The sequence below is a fragment of the Pseudorca crassidens genome, chromosome 2 (genome assembly GCF_039906515.1).
Source record: "Pseudorca crassidens isolate mPseCra1 chromosome 2, mPseCra1.hap1, whole genome shotgun sequence".
Classification (NCBI taxonomy): domain Eukaryota; kingdom Metazoa; phylum Chordata; class Mammalia; order Artiodactyla; family Delphinidae; genus Pseudorca; species Pseudorca crassidens.
The window spans coordinates 127,040,796-127,053,992 of record NC_090297.1 but is presented as its reverse complement, the minus strand read 5'-3'; the positions used below and the strand labels follow the sequence as shown (position 1 = coordinate 127,053,992).

At 37.7% G+C, this 13,197-nt stretch overlaps 1 protein-coding gene across 13 annotated transcripts in view; it reads right to left on the bottom strand.

Moving 5' to 3' along the window:
* Positions 1–13,197, bottom strand: part of PRRC2C (proline rich coiled-coil 2C) — a 98,040-nt gene that overhangs the window by 70,809 nt on the left and 14,034 nt on the right. The gene's annotated exons all lie outside the window — the stretch shown is intronic.

Below are 13,197 nucleotides of genomic sequence, written 5' to 3'. Positions count from 1 at the left end.
CAAGGAGGAAAACTTTAGAATTAGTTTACTAAATGCTGTTAGTAAATTCAAATGTTCACAGAAATTCTGAAAAATAAAAACATGAGAAATTAAGTCAATCTTCAATAACTCACATCAACAATAATTTCAAGAGCCTGTAAAATTCCAACAACCAAAATGTGACAAAATTAATCAAAATAAACTTCCACGTACTTGGTGAGTATATTGTTTATGATTTGTAACCATTTAACTACACTATAGAGAATAAGGGTTTCAATCCATACTGAGATGAACAGTTCAAATACAGTGAATCTATGGATAATGTCTTTCTATTTAATAAACAAATATCATTCAACTTAATAGGGTTGAGATGACTGGCATGATCAGCTTACACATATGGAATCCAAACATGACAGAAGGATAACATCATTTCCCTATAAACTGCATGCCTGTGTTTTCAGGCAGTATGTGTCTAACAAAGATCTATTAGTTTAACAGTTTAGAATAGAAAGAACATTCTATTTTCTCGATGTTCTGCAAAGGGTAGATACTTCTTTATAAACCCAAAGTACATAAAAACAATATTCTATTTCATGGCTATGGAGTAAGTGTTCAAGAAATGGTGTACACTTGTCAAAACAAATCTCTGTATATATAAGAAGTTATTAGAAGTACATAGTATTTTAATGAACATTCATATACAAAGAGAATGTTCATCTTTGGAACTCATGTACCCAATTAAAAACTAGTTTATTAATAAACAGGGCAAAAGACACAAATTAGCTCTCATACTATTTCCCTTCAATTTAGTGAGGTGTACATTATCAACCTTAGGAGTTGGATTTTTTCTGTTTGTTTTGTTTATTTTGTTTTCAGGGTGGACATAGGACAGGAAGCGGTGAATTCTACCAATAAACCATCAACAGCTAAAAGCATGGGAGCTAAAGATAACACAGAGTAGTATATAATGCAAAAAGCATTCAAAGTCAAGGAATGCCTGTGTAGACCCTACCATCATAAAAATCATTTTATGTACTGGTTTTACATTTGTCAATTGCAGAATAAGCATCACCTGCAGAGACGTGATTTTATATTCATATCACCTGCCACAATATTTATGGCGTTCCATAAAATTTATCAATAATTTTCACATCTGTTATCTCATTTCAGTCTAGTAACTTTATGATACAGTTAGTATTCTGATTTTACAGATAAGGAAACTGATGTTCATAGGTAAACAAGATTGGATTTGAAATCAAGGCTTCTGGGTCAGTCCATTTACACCATGCTGCCTCCTCCCCATGTAACTGTAATCACTTAGCTTCTCCAAGTATACATTTACGATAGACCATCTTTCCTTGAAATAAATTGTGAAAACGACTCATCTGAAACCAAAAGAACTACATTAGTGAATATAAGATGGCTTACAATCATATGTGGCAGAATGTATATAATTAATTTTATCCCAAGGGTGCTAACGATGACGGTGTGAAGAGAGCTATCTATATACTGCGAGAATCTATCCTGTTGACATATTTTCACCAATAACATGGACAAAGATATACAGGAAGAATATTCAGCTCCAGTGACAAAAGAGGACAGTGCATATTCATCAGACGACAGAACTAAGATTCAAGGAGATCTTTCTTCAAGGTGAAAAAAAATTAACTGACATATAATAAAAAGTCAACTTGTTCTTTCACCCTCATTTGATGGCAATTTTAACACCTAAGAATCCTCAAACCCCTCTTAACACTACAACTACTCATGCAGCACTCTTAGTGGAGACCCTAACGTGCCTACATCATAAACAACGCAACGTTAAGAAAGAAACTCCTTAAACTTCCTAGGGGCAAACCTACAAGCCCACCAGCATCTACATCCATCTTTCCTAAGGGTTTCCTTTCCTTCACCTACTGTTACAGTGGTTCTCAGCATCATCTAGAAACTTGTTAGAAATGCAAATTCTCAGGCTCCAACCCATACCTACTGAATCAAACTGAGGATGGGGCCAACCACTGTGCCTTAGAAAGCCCTCCCAGTGATTCTGAAAAACACAAAAGTTCAAGACTCACTGACTTACTACAAACAGATATATGCTAAGCAGTGGTCGGTCCTTAACTCTTGCCACACATTAAAATCACCTGGGGATTTAAAACATACCAGTTTGCGACTTCCCTGGTGGCACAGTGGTTAAGGATCTGCCTGCCAATGCAGGCGACACAGGTTCAAGCCCTGGTCTGGGAAGATCCCACATGCCATGGAGCAACTAGGCCCGTGCGCCACAACTACTGAACCTGCGCTCTAGAGCCTGTGAGCCACAACTACTGAGCCTGCATGCCACAACTACTGAAGTCTGTGCACCTAGAGCCCATACTCTGCAACAAAGAGAAGCCACTGCAATGAGAAGCCCACGCACCACATCGAAGAGTAGCCCCTGCTTACTGCAACTAGAGAAAGCCTGCGTGCAGCAAGGAAGACCCAATGCAGCCAAAAATAAATAAATTTATTAAAAAAAAAAGTTTCTAGGCATGTGAGGTGGGATCTCATCATCAATCCTTATTTTGAAAATGCTCCTCAGTCAATTCTAATATGTAAGCAGTCTTCAGAACCACTGCAATAAAGGAAGTGTATCTTTCCTCCCATTCCATCTAAGGCCAATCCTTCCTTCTGTGCTACCCATCCTGTCCTCACCTTCTTTCTCCTTCTAAATTCATCTCTGTAGGAAATCTCATCCAATTCTAAGGCTTCAACTACCAACCGATCATGCCAAATTTATATCTCCAGCCCAGAACTCTGTGTTCCTACATAATTCTACTTCCTGTTTACATTTCTCCTTTGTTTTGAATAAAGTTTCAACTTTACCTACAACACAGGCATGTATTTCACATTAAACGTTTCAGAAGCAAACCTACCGAATATTCACAAATCACGAGAGGAAAACTGTAGTTAAAAATATTAAGTTGAGAGTCAACAGGAAAAATACCTCAACATTTGACAAAATGCAAATGTTATGTAAGAAGTCAACAAATTGAAGAAAAAAACTTGCAGAAACCCAAATATTAATGCTATATGTAACAAACAATTCACTATAGAGAAATACCACTAAGCAAATGTATTAAAATGTTCAATTTTATAAGTAAACAAAATTAACAAGATAGGGCAGTTCAGCTTGTCCATAGGCTTACACAAGGAAAACAAAGTTAACATAACACAATTTAACTGTAGGGTGACAGAATATCTAATTCAACTCAGCCATCACAAAACATTAGAGCCTGGAAATAATCACAAAATGAACCTTAATTTTCCTACTTAAGAGTTAAATAAACTAAAAAATTTCCTTTAAATTATAAGGAATTTCCAAATACAAAAAAAAAAGAAAATTCCTGTAAATATATAATAAAATTCAAGTTTGAGTAGTTCTTTTTAAGGTTCAAAATTCTGTACAAAGTTTCTCCTTCCCCTATTAATAAACTACTGCCTATATGGTATGCCCTTCAGTGCATGCTCTTTCACCAAACAGATAAACAAAATACATACTGGGTATATTCTGAGGTAAGAAATATGGCCAGGGAGTCAGCTTCTCAGGCCATTAGAATAGAGAATAAATTTATTCTTTCATATCCTATGAGCCTTTCCAGTATAAAACCCAAGAAGACTTTATAGTACCTACTACCCCCCTCCAAAAGTAAATCATAAATACATGATTGAAGCTAGTACAAATGCATTCAAAAGATAATTCAATCAAAGATAAGAACAAACTATCACAATGTACCTATTTCTATAAAAGATCATGCATTTCTAAAGACAAAGAATTTAAAGCCATAAACAATAAGACTGGATAAATCAGAAAAGCCAATTGCACTCTAATGGTTTGCCAGTTATATGTGGGCACTTTCAGAAATCCCACCCCTGGGCCTATATGCAGAGAAATCTCTAATATGAAAAGATACATGCACCCCACCCCTATGTTCATAGCAGCACTATTTACAATAGCCAAGACATGGAAGCAACCTAAGTGTCCATCGACAGATGAATGGATAAAGATGTGGTATGTATCACAATGGAATACTACTCAGTCATAAAAAAGAATGAAATAATGCCATTTGCAGCTACATGGATGGACCTGGAGATTATCATACTAAGTGAAATCAGAAAGAGAAAGACATATACCATATGATATCACTTACATGTAGAATCTAAAATGATACAAATGAACTTATTTACAAAACAGAAACAGACTCAAACATAGAGAACAAACTTGTGGTTTCACCAAAGGGGTAAGAGGGGTGGAGAGGGATAGACTAGGAGTTTGGGATGAGCAGATACAAACTACTATATATAAAATAGATAAACAACAAGGTCCTACTGTATAGCACAGGGAACTAATAAACCATAATGGAAAAGAGTAGGAAAAAGAATTTATATATATATATATATATATATATATATATATATATATATATAAAAAACCTGAATCACTTTGTACACATGCATATGTAATGTGTTTATATATACTGTCCAGTGCAGGTAGGTGTGTATAATTTTACTTATATATAAATAAAACAAGAACTTAAGATACTGAATTGATGTGATCCCTAACAGAGAGGAAAGAAATGAAGTGAGCCCTATGGTTTCCTGAGCTTATTGCCTGGAGAGCTCCCAGGTCATGGCACTGAGAAGGGAACTCAGAATAGAATCCAAGTGGAGGCTGGGAGACTCCCTAAGTTGAAGAAATGAAGCTGGGCATTCAGGATGACCAAGGTAGCTAGGATATAATACTGGAAAGAAGAGAGGTATACAAAGAGAAAATGCTACAGATCTGCAGAGGATCTGTTCCCCCTTGTGTATTCAGCAGAGTATCAATATGTACGTGAGTGAGGAAACCACCCAAAGCCAGGAAAGAACCATCTGAAATAATCAGAGGGAACAGTGCCTGTTGCTCAGGAAGGACTGGGAATAGCACCAATTCTCACATGCTAGACTTTAAATCACACTGTTTCTGGTAACTGAGTCCCAAGCAAATCTAAAGAATGTTTATTTTAAAAAATGGAAAAATATCCAGCATCCAAGAAGGCAAAATCCACATTGAACAATTTAATTAAAAACTACGCAGGCAAAGAAGCAGGAAAATATGAACCTTATTGAAGAGAAGAATCAATCAACTGAAACCAATCTAGCTGACCTAGGTATCAGAATTAGTGGACAAAAATGTTAAGTTATTTTATATAACTGCATTCTATATGTTCAACAAGTAAAAAGATTAAATACAGAGACATGAAAGATAAGCCCTGAGACAGAGTTAGACAGCCTAATCTATGTGTAACTGGAGTCGCTCAAGGAGGTGGGTTAAAGAAAAAATAATGGCCAGAATCTTACAAAATCTGATGAAAACTATAAATACAGATGCAAAAGACTCAACGAAGTCCAAGCATAAGAAATATGAACTAAACCATACCAAAGCACATCATAATAAAATTGTTCAAAACTAGTGATAAAGAGAAAATCTGAAAAGCAATAAGAGAAACAAACATAAGAGTTAGAGCAGAGGGAATTAATTCCCTGGTGGCCAGTGGTTAGGACTCTGCGTTTTCACTGCCAAGGGTGCGGGTTCAATCCCTGGTTTAAACTAAGAGGAACTAAGAGGTTTAACAACAACAACAAAAAAATTTGAGCAGAATCCTTGTTGGAAACCATGCAAGTGAGAAAATGTTGCAGCCACATACTTAGAAAGAAAAAACTGATAACCTAGAATTCCATATCCAGCAAAAATACTTTCAGAAATGACCAACAGGGGCTTCCCTGGTGGCGCAGTGGTTGAGAGTCCGCCTGCCGATGCAGGGGACACGGGTTCGTGCCCCGGTCCGGGAAGATCCCACATGCCGCAGAGTGGCTGGGCCCGTGAGCCATGGCCGCTGAGCCTGTGCATCAGGCTCCGCAGCGGGAGAAGCCACAGTTCACCATATAGTAAACTAAAACACACACACAATTATCTCAATATATGCCGAAAAAGTATCTCACAAAACACAACACCCATTTCTGATAAAATCTTCTCAGGAAATTAAGACTCAGCCTGATAAAGGGCATCTATTACAACCTATTTAAAAAAAATAGTCTACTAATAAAAAACAAAAACCTATAGCAACATCATACTTAATGGTAAAAGACTGAATGCTTAACCCATGTTCTAAAGAACAAAGAAAGGCTATCAACTCTCACCACTTCTGTTCAACACTGTTCTAGAATTTCTAAGCCAGTGCAGTAAGACAAGGGGGGGGGGGAAGGAAGTCAGATGGGGAAGGATGAAATAAAACTGTCTATTTGCTGACATGATCATATACGTAGAAAATCTGACTAAGTCTAAAAAAAGCTACTAGAACTAAGAAGAGAGTTAAGCAAGGTTGTATACAAGATCAACATATAAAAATCAATTATATCAGTGCATAGTAGCAACGAACAATCAGAAATTAAAGTACAACTTATAACAGCAATTAAAACTAGGAAATACTTAGGGATATATCTGACAAAAATTGTGCAATATTTGTATACTGAAAACTACAAAACACTAAAGAAGACCTAGATAAATGGAGATAGGCCATATCTGTGGGTCAAAAGACCCAATAATATGTCAATTCTTGCCAAGTTTATCTGCAGATTCAAAGCAATCCCAAACAAAACCTCAGAGGGAGTTTTTCTACGATAAGCAGAAGAATTTTAAAAAGAAAAATAATGTTGGAGGGCCAATGTCACCTGATTTCAAGACTTATAAAGCAGCAATGAAGACACTGTAATAACAGTGTAAAACAGATCAACAGAACAGAATATAGAAAGATATACAAAACTTGGGACTTCCCTGGTGGTCCAGTGGATGAGATTCCGTGCCCCCAATGCAGGGGGCCCAGGGTTCCATCCCTGTTCAGGGAACTAGATCCCACATGCCACAACAAAGATCCCATATGCCGCAACTAAGACCCAGTGCAGCTAGCTAGCTGAATGAATGAATGAATACAAAAATATACAAAACTCAATGCAAAATGGACCATAGCAAAGGGTACAAACTTGCAGTTAGAAGATGGGGTAAGTTCTGGAGACCTAATGTACAGTATTATGATTATGGTCAACAACATTGTATATGTATTTCGAAGCCGCTAAGATCTTTTTTTTTTTTAAACATCTTTATTGGAGTATAATTGCTTTAAAATGGTGTGTTAGTTTCTGCTTTATAACAAAGTGAACCAGCTATACATATACATATATCCCCATATCTCCTCCCTCTTGTGTTTCCCTCCCACCCTCCCTATCCCACCCCTCCAGGTGGTCACAAAGCTCCGAGCTGATCTCCCTGTGCTATGTGGCTGCTTCCCACTAGCCATCTATTTTATATTTGGTAGTATATATAAGTCCATGCCACTCTCACTTCGTCCCAGCTTACCCTTCCCCCTTCCGATGTCCTCAAGTCCACTCTCTATGTCTGCGTCTTTATTCCTATTTCACCTCTAAGTTCTTCAGAACCTTTTTATTTTAGATTCCATATATATATGTTAGCATATGGTATTTGTTTTTCTCTTTCTTACTTCCCTCTGTATGATAGTCTCTAGGTCCATCCACCTCACTACAAATAACTCAATTTCGTTTCTTTCTGTGGCTGAGTAATATTCCATTGTATATATGTGCCACATCTTTATCCATTCATCTGTCGATGGACACTTAGGTTGCTTCCATGACCTGGCTATTGTAAACGGAACTTCAATGAACACTGTGGTACACGACTCTTTTTGAATTATGGTTTTCTCAGGGTATATGCCCAGTAGTGGGATTGTTGGGTCGTATGGTAGTTCTATTTTTAGCTTTTTAAGGAACCTCCATACTGTTCTCCATAGTGGCTGAATCAATTTACATTGCCCCCAACAGTGCAGGAGGGTTCCCTTTTCTCCACACCCTCTCCAGCATTTACTGTTTGTAGATTTTTCGAGCTAAGATCTTAAATGATAATTATGCACGTGATGTGTGGAGGTTTAAGCTAATGCTTAACCTCCACACATCACGTGCATAATTAATCACACTGCAATATATAAATGCACAAAAATACACCTTAAACTTATATGACATCATATGTTAAAAATATCTCAAATTTTTTAAAAAGGACCACAGACAAAAGGTAAAACCTGAAACTATAAAAACTTCTAGAGAAACCATAGGAGAAAATCTTTGTGACCCTGGGTTAAATATAAAGACTTCTTAGATAGTACACTAAAAACACAATTCATAGGGAATTCCCTGGCAGTCCAGTGGTTAGGACTCAGAGCTTTCACTGCCAAAGGCGTGGGTTCAGTCCCTGGCTGGGGAACTAAGATCCTGCAAGCCGCATGCTGGTGGGGGTGGGGGCGGGGCTCACAATCCATAGAAGATGAAATTTTTAAACTAGACTTTTGCCTTTTGAAAATTCTCACGGTTGACAATGAAAACACAATCTGCTGTCTGGGAAAAAACATCTGCAGATCATGTATCTGACGAAACACTTTTATCCAGAATATGTACAAAACTCTCAGAACTCAATAATAAAACACATGACCCAATTATTTTTAAAGGGCACAGGATGTGACACTTCACCAGAGATACACAAGTGGCAAATAAACACGTGTAAAGATATTCAGCATTTCAGCACCATTAGTATTTGGGAAATGCAAATTTAGACCACAGTAAGATAACTCCATACTTCTACCGTATTGGCTAAAACTACGGAATAATTATACCAAGTGTCGACAAGGATGTGGAAGAACTGGAACTCTCATAGCCTGCTCGTGGGAATGTAAAATGGTATAACCACTTGGGAAAACAGTTTGGCAGCTTCTTTAAAAGGAAAAAAATCCCCAAACCGTACAATCCCAATTCCATTCCCAATGTTTATACAAGAAAATGAAAATATATGTCCATATGAAGACTCAGACTTGTACTCTGGTTCATAGTTTTATTTGTAATAGGCAAGCACTGGAAACAACCCAACTGTTCACGAACAGGTTACTGGATAACCATATTGTGGTATATACATAAATGGAATGAATACCCAAGTAATAAAAAAGAATGAACTACTGATAAATGTAACAACATGCATAAATCTCAAAGTCATTATGGTGAAGGAAAGAAGCTAGACTCCCAACATATACACTATATACTGAATTCAACTGTGGATGAAAAATGTTGCCTCCCATATCAGTAAACAAAGGATGTTGCCGCAGGCCAACAAGCCAGAAGCTACAGCAGCCACCGCCAACTGTGCACCCTGAGGGGATCCAGGTTGGAGAAAAAGGAGGATACTGGTCCTAGAGAGTTAAGGTACATATCAAAGGAATGATTTCAATAAGCCCAGACCCTTGCATCTTCCCATACTAGAAAAGAGCTAAATTCATTAACTTGAGACATCTGGTTTTCTTTAATTAACCTTAACCTTTTTTGATGTTCCAACTACCTGGGTTTTGTTGCAAAACTTCTATATATCCTGGCTCCTCCCTTACCTCTCTGGACTAGTCCCTAAGAGCCATCTGAAAGGCTAACTTCCAGGCTTAAGTCTTCAGTTTTGTCCGCCAAATAAAACGTAATTCTCAACTTTTAGGTTGTGCTTTTTTTTCAGTCGACACTACAAAATGCAAATGTATCTATGGTACAGGAAGCAGATCAGTGATTGCCTATGGATAGGAACTGGGAGGAACAGAAGGAAATTTTTCTTGATATGTTCATTATCTTGACTGTGGTAAGAGTTTCATGATGTGTATATGCAAAGCATCAAACAGTATACTTTAAGTATGTGCAGTTTATTTTATGTCAATAAAAAATATTTTTAAAAAGATCAAGGACCCCTAGATTCCAAGCAAACAAGAGGGATTAGAAATGAAGTTATTACAGATATTTACACAAATTTATTGTAAGTGGAGTGTAGACTGCAAGGTATGATATTGTGATTTATAAGAAAATTATACTTGGTCTTCAGCCCCACTCCTGACACAGGGCTAAAACCCTTGGAATTTCCTAAATAATAGGAGATAAAGGTATCTTTTGTTATTCATAACAAGCCCCTTACAACCACACCTCAGGATAAGTTAGTGTAGTGACTCCAGGAAGGCCTCTAGGGGTGAGGGCTGGTTGCCAGGGGAATCAACCAAGTGATTAGAGGGCTGGCACTTTCAACACCATCCTCCTCTCCTCCAGGGTAGGGAGAGGAGCTGGAGGTTGAATTAATCACCATTGGCCAAAGATTTAATTATTCATGCCTCCATTAAGGTTGGGAGCACTTCCTGGAGGATGGAGTTCCATAAACTACACAGGGACAAAAACTCATGTGCTTGGGACTCTTCTGGACCTTGCCCTGTACATCTTTTCATTCACTCCCATACTTTAATATCTTTGTAATAAACCAGTAATCTAGCAAGTAAATTGTTTTCCTGAGTTCTGTGAACTGCTCTAGCCAATTAATCAAACATGATTTACAGCCAGCCAGCCAGTTAGCTAGCAGCATGGTTAACAATCGTTAACAATCTGGACTTTCAACTGGCATCTGAAGTATTTGAGGGGACAGTCTTGTGGGACTGAGCCCTTATTAATCTCTGGGATATAATGCTATCTCTGGGTAGTTAGATCAGAATTGAGTTAAATTTCAGGACACCCAGACAGTGGCTGGAGAATCTAACTGCTTGGTGTGGGGAACCCTGCCCTCCACGTGGTGACCAGAAATGTCAGAAGTAAAGTAGAATATTAATATAGGAGATATACAATAGTGGTTTTTTTCTTTTGTTTTTTTTTTTTGGCTGCATTTGGTCTTCGTTGCTGTGTGCGGGCTTTCTCTAGTTGAGGTGAGTGGGGGCTACTCTTTGCTGCAGTGCGTGAGCTTCTCATTCCGGTGGCTTCTCTTGCTGCGGAGCATGGGCTCTAGGTGTGCGGGCTTCAGCAGTTGTGGCTCGCAGGCTCAGCAGTTGTGGCTCGCAGGCTCCAGAGCGCAGGCTCAGCAGTTGTGGCACACAAGCTTAGTTGCTCCACGGCATGTGGGATCTTCTTGGACTAGGGATTGAACCCATGTCCCCTGAATTGGCAGGCGGATTCTTAACCACTGCCCCACCAGGGAAGTCCCTACAGTAGTGTTTTTCATTTGTACAAGGGAAGAGGGCAGGGATGGCAGGGAGGGAAACAGGCTGGCAAGATATGAAATTGGAGAAATCAGTAGCTCTGAGAAGGAGTAATGAAGAACAATGTAATAATACAGCTCATACCAGAGCAGAAAAAAAAATGTCAGAACATCATAAACAAGGAATCAACAAACTGTTTTTGTTCCTGGGATTGATAAGACAGTAGTTTAATATTCCTGTGGCTACAAAGTTAATAGACAAAACTAGAAATGTAGAAGAAAATCAACTGAAAGTGAAAAACAAACACACCTCTTATCAAACCATAAAGCGCAGAATCATATAATTCAAAGGAATGCTCTTAAGGACTTTCATTACCAGACAAAACAATATGTTTTAAAAGTTACCCAAAAAAAAGCAGAAAAGAAAAATCAAATTAAAAAAAAATAATAACTACTGATAAATTCAAGAGCTGGCTCTTTTGGAAAAAATATATATAAATTAGCTGAATCACTCTAATTTTAAGTTAACACTAAGAATGAGAAAGATGATATAAAATACACACATGAAGAGAAGGCTTTGAAATAAGGGTTTTCTAGGAAAACAGAAATTACCAGATTTGGCTCAAAATAAACAGGTAAAAACAATGGGGAAAAAAAAGTTGTCCAAAAGCTGCCCACCCCCGAAGTGTCTGGCCCAGGTGATTTCACAAGGGAATTCTGACATTAAACAGAGACAATTCACATGCTATTTACAATGAACTAAAGGCAGGCTTTGGCAAACTAAGGCCTATGGCCAAATCCAGTCTGTGGTCTGTTTTGTAAGGCTTGGGTAGAGAGCTAAGAATGGTTTAGAACCCAGCAGCATAGCTTAAAACAAAGTCTAAGAATCTATCCTAAAAAAATACTAATGCGTGCAAAATACACATACACGTAAGGATATTCACTACAATATGGTATGTGGTAAAATTTATTTATAATCTATGTCAGTCATTAAGTGATCCATATTTTGAAACATTTACTGAACACCTACTATGTATGCTATTCTGTGCACTGGAGATACAAGGGGTAAGAATCTGCTCTCTCCGGTCTTACTTTCTAGTTTGGTGATTCAAATAATAGGTAAATAAAATCATTTCAGATGGTGACAAATGCCATAAATAAAACCAAACAGGACAACATGAAAGGGTGGAAACTACTTTAGAAAGGGTGGAACTACTTTAGATAAGTTGATCACTAAAGGCCTCTCTGAGGAGAGAGCTTCTGACTTGGATCTAAAGGGCAAACAGGCAGCTTCAAGGTTGAAGAAAAACCAAATGCAAAGGACCTCCGGCCCTGATATGCTAACCATGTTCAAAAAAGCTGGGGAAGCAGAAGCTAGTAAGAAAGGGACAGCTGAAGGAGAGAAAGAAGGTTGGATGAGGTGGGCCTATTAGGATTAAAAACTTTATCTTTGAAACAATGGGAAACCACTGAATTCTGAGCAAAGGCTTGTCTTTGTTTTAAAAATAGCATTCTGGGAGTTCCCTGGTGGCCTAGTGGTTAAGATTCTGGGCTTTCACTGCTGTGGCCCAGGTTCAATTCCTGGTCAGAGAACTGAGAACCCTCAAGCTGTGCGGCATGGCCAAAAAAAACACCTATTTTTTATATTACTACCCTGTCTACTATGTACCTAAAAAAATCTAAATCATTAAGGGCTGAGGGTCAGTCTCCAAAATAAAGCTTTTTGAATAACACATCCCCTTTCTCTGTTTAAGGAAAGAGAAAGTAAACATCTCTCTAAATTCAAGGTTCTATAACTGAGCAATGCTGGTAAGAAACTAGCATTTTTTTCACTGAAATTAGATGTAGCAAAACATGCACCTACATTTTCCAAATTTTGAATAAATACATATTACCTTTTTTGACCAAAAAAAAAAAAGTTAAGATGGAAGAAAGGAAGAAAAAAGAAAAAAAAAAAAAAGGAAGCCAGTGCTTTTAAAGCCAACAGACTGTTTCCAAAAGGTACAAGGGAAATTTGGAAGGCAGCAGTTTACCATAATATAAACATCAACTTTTTGAAATGAAAGAATAACAAACAGTGGTAACAAAAAGATGGTTTTCATGAA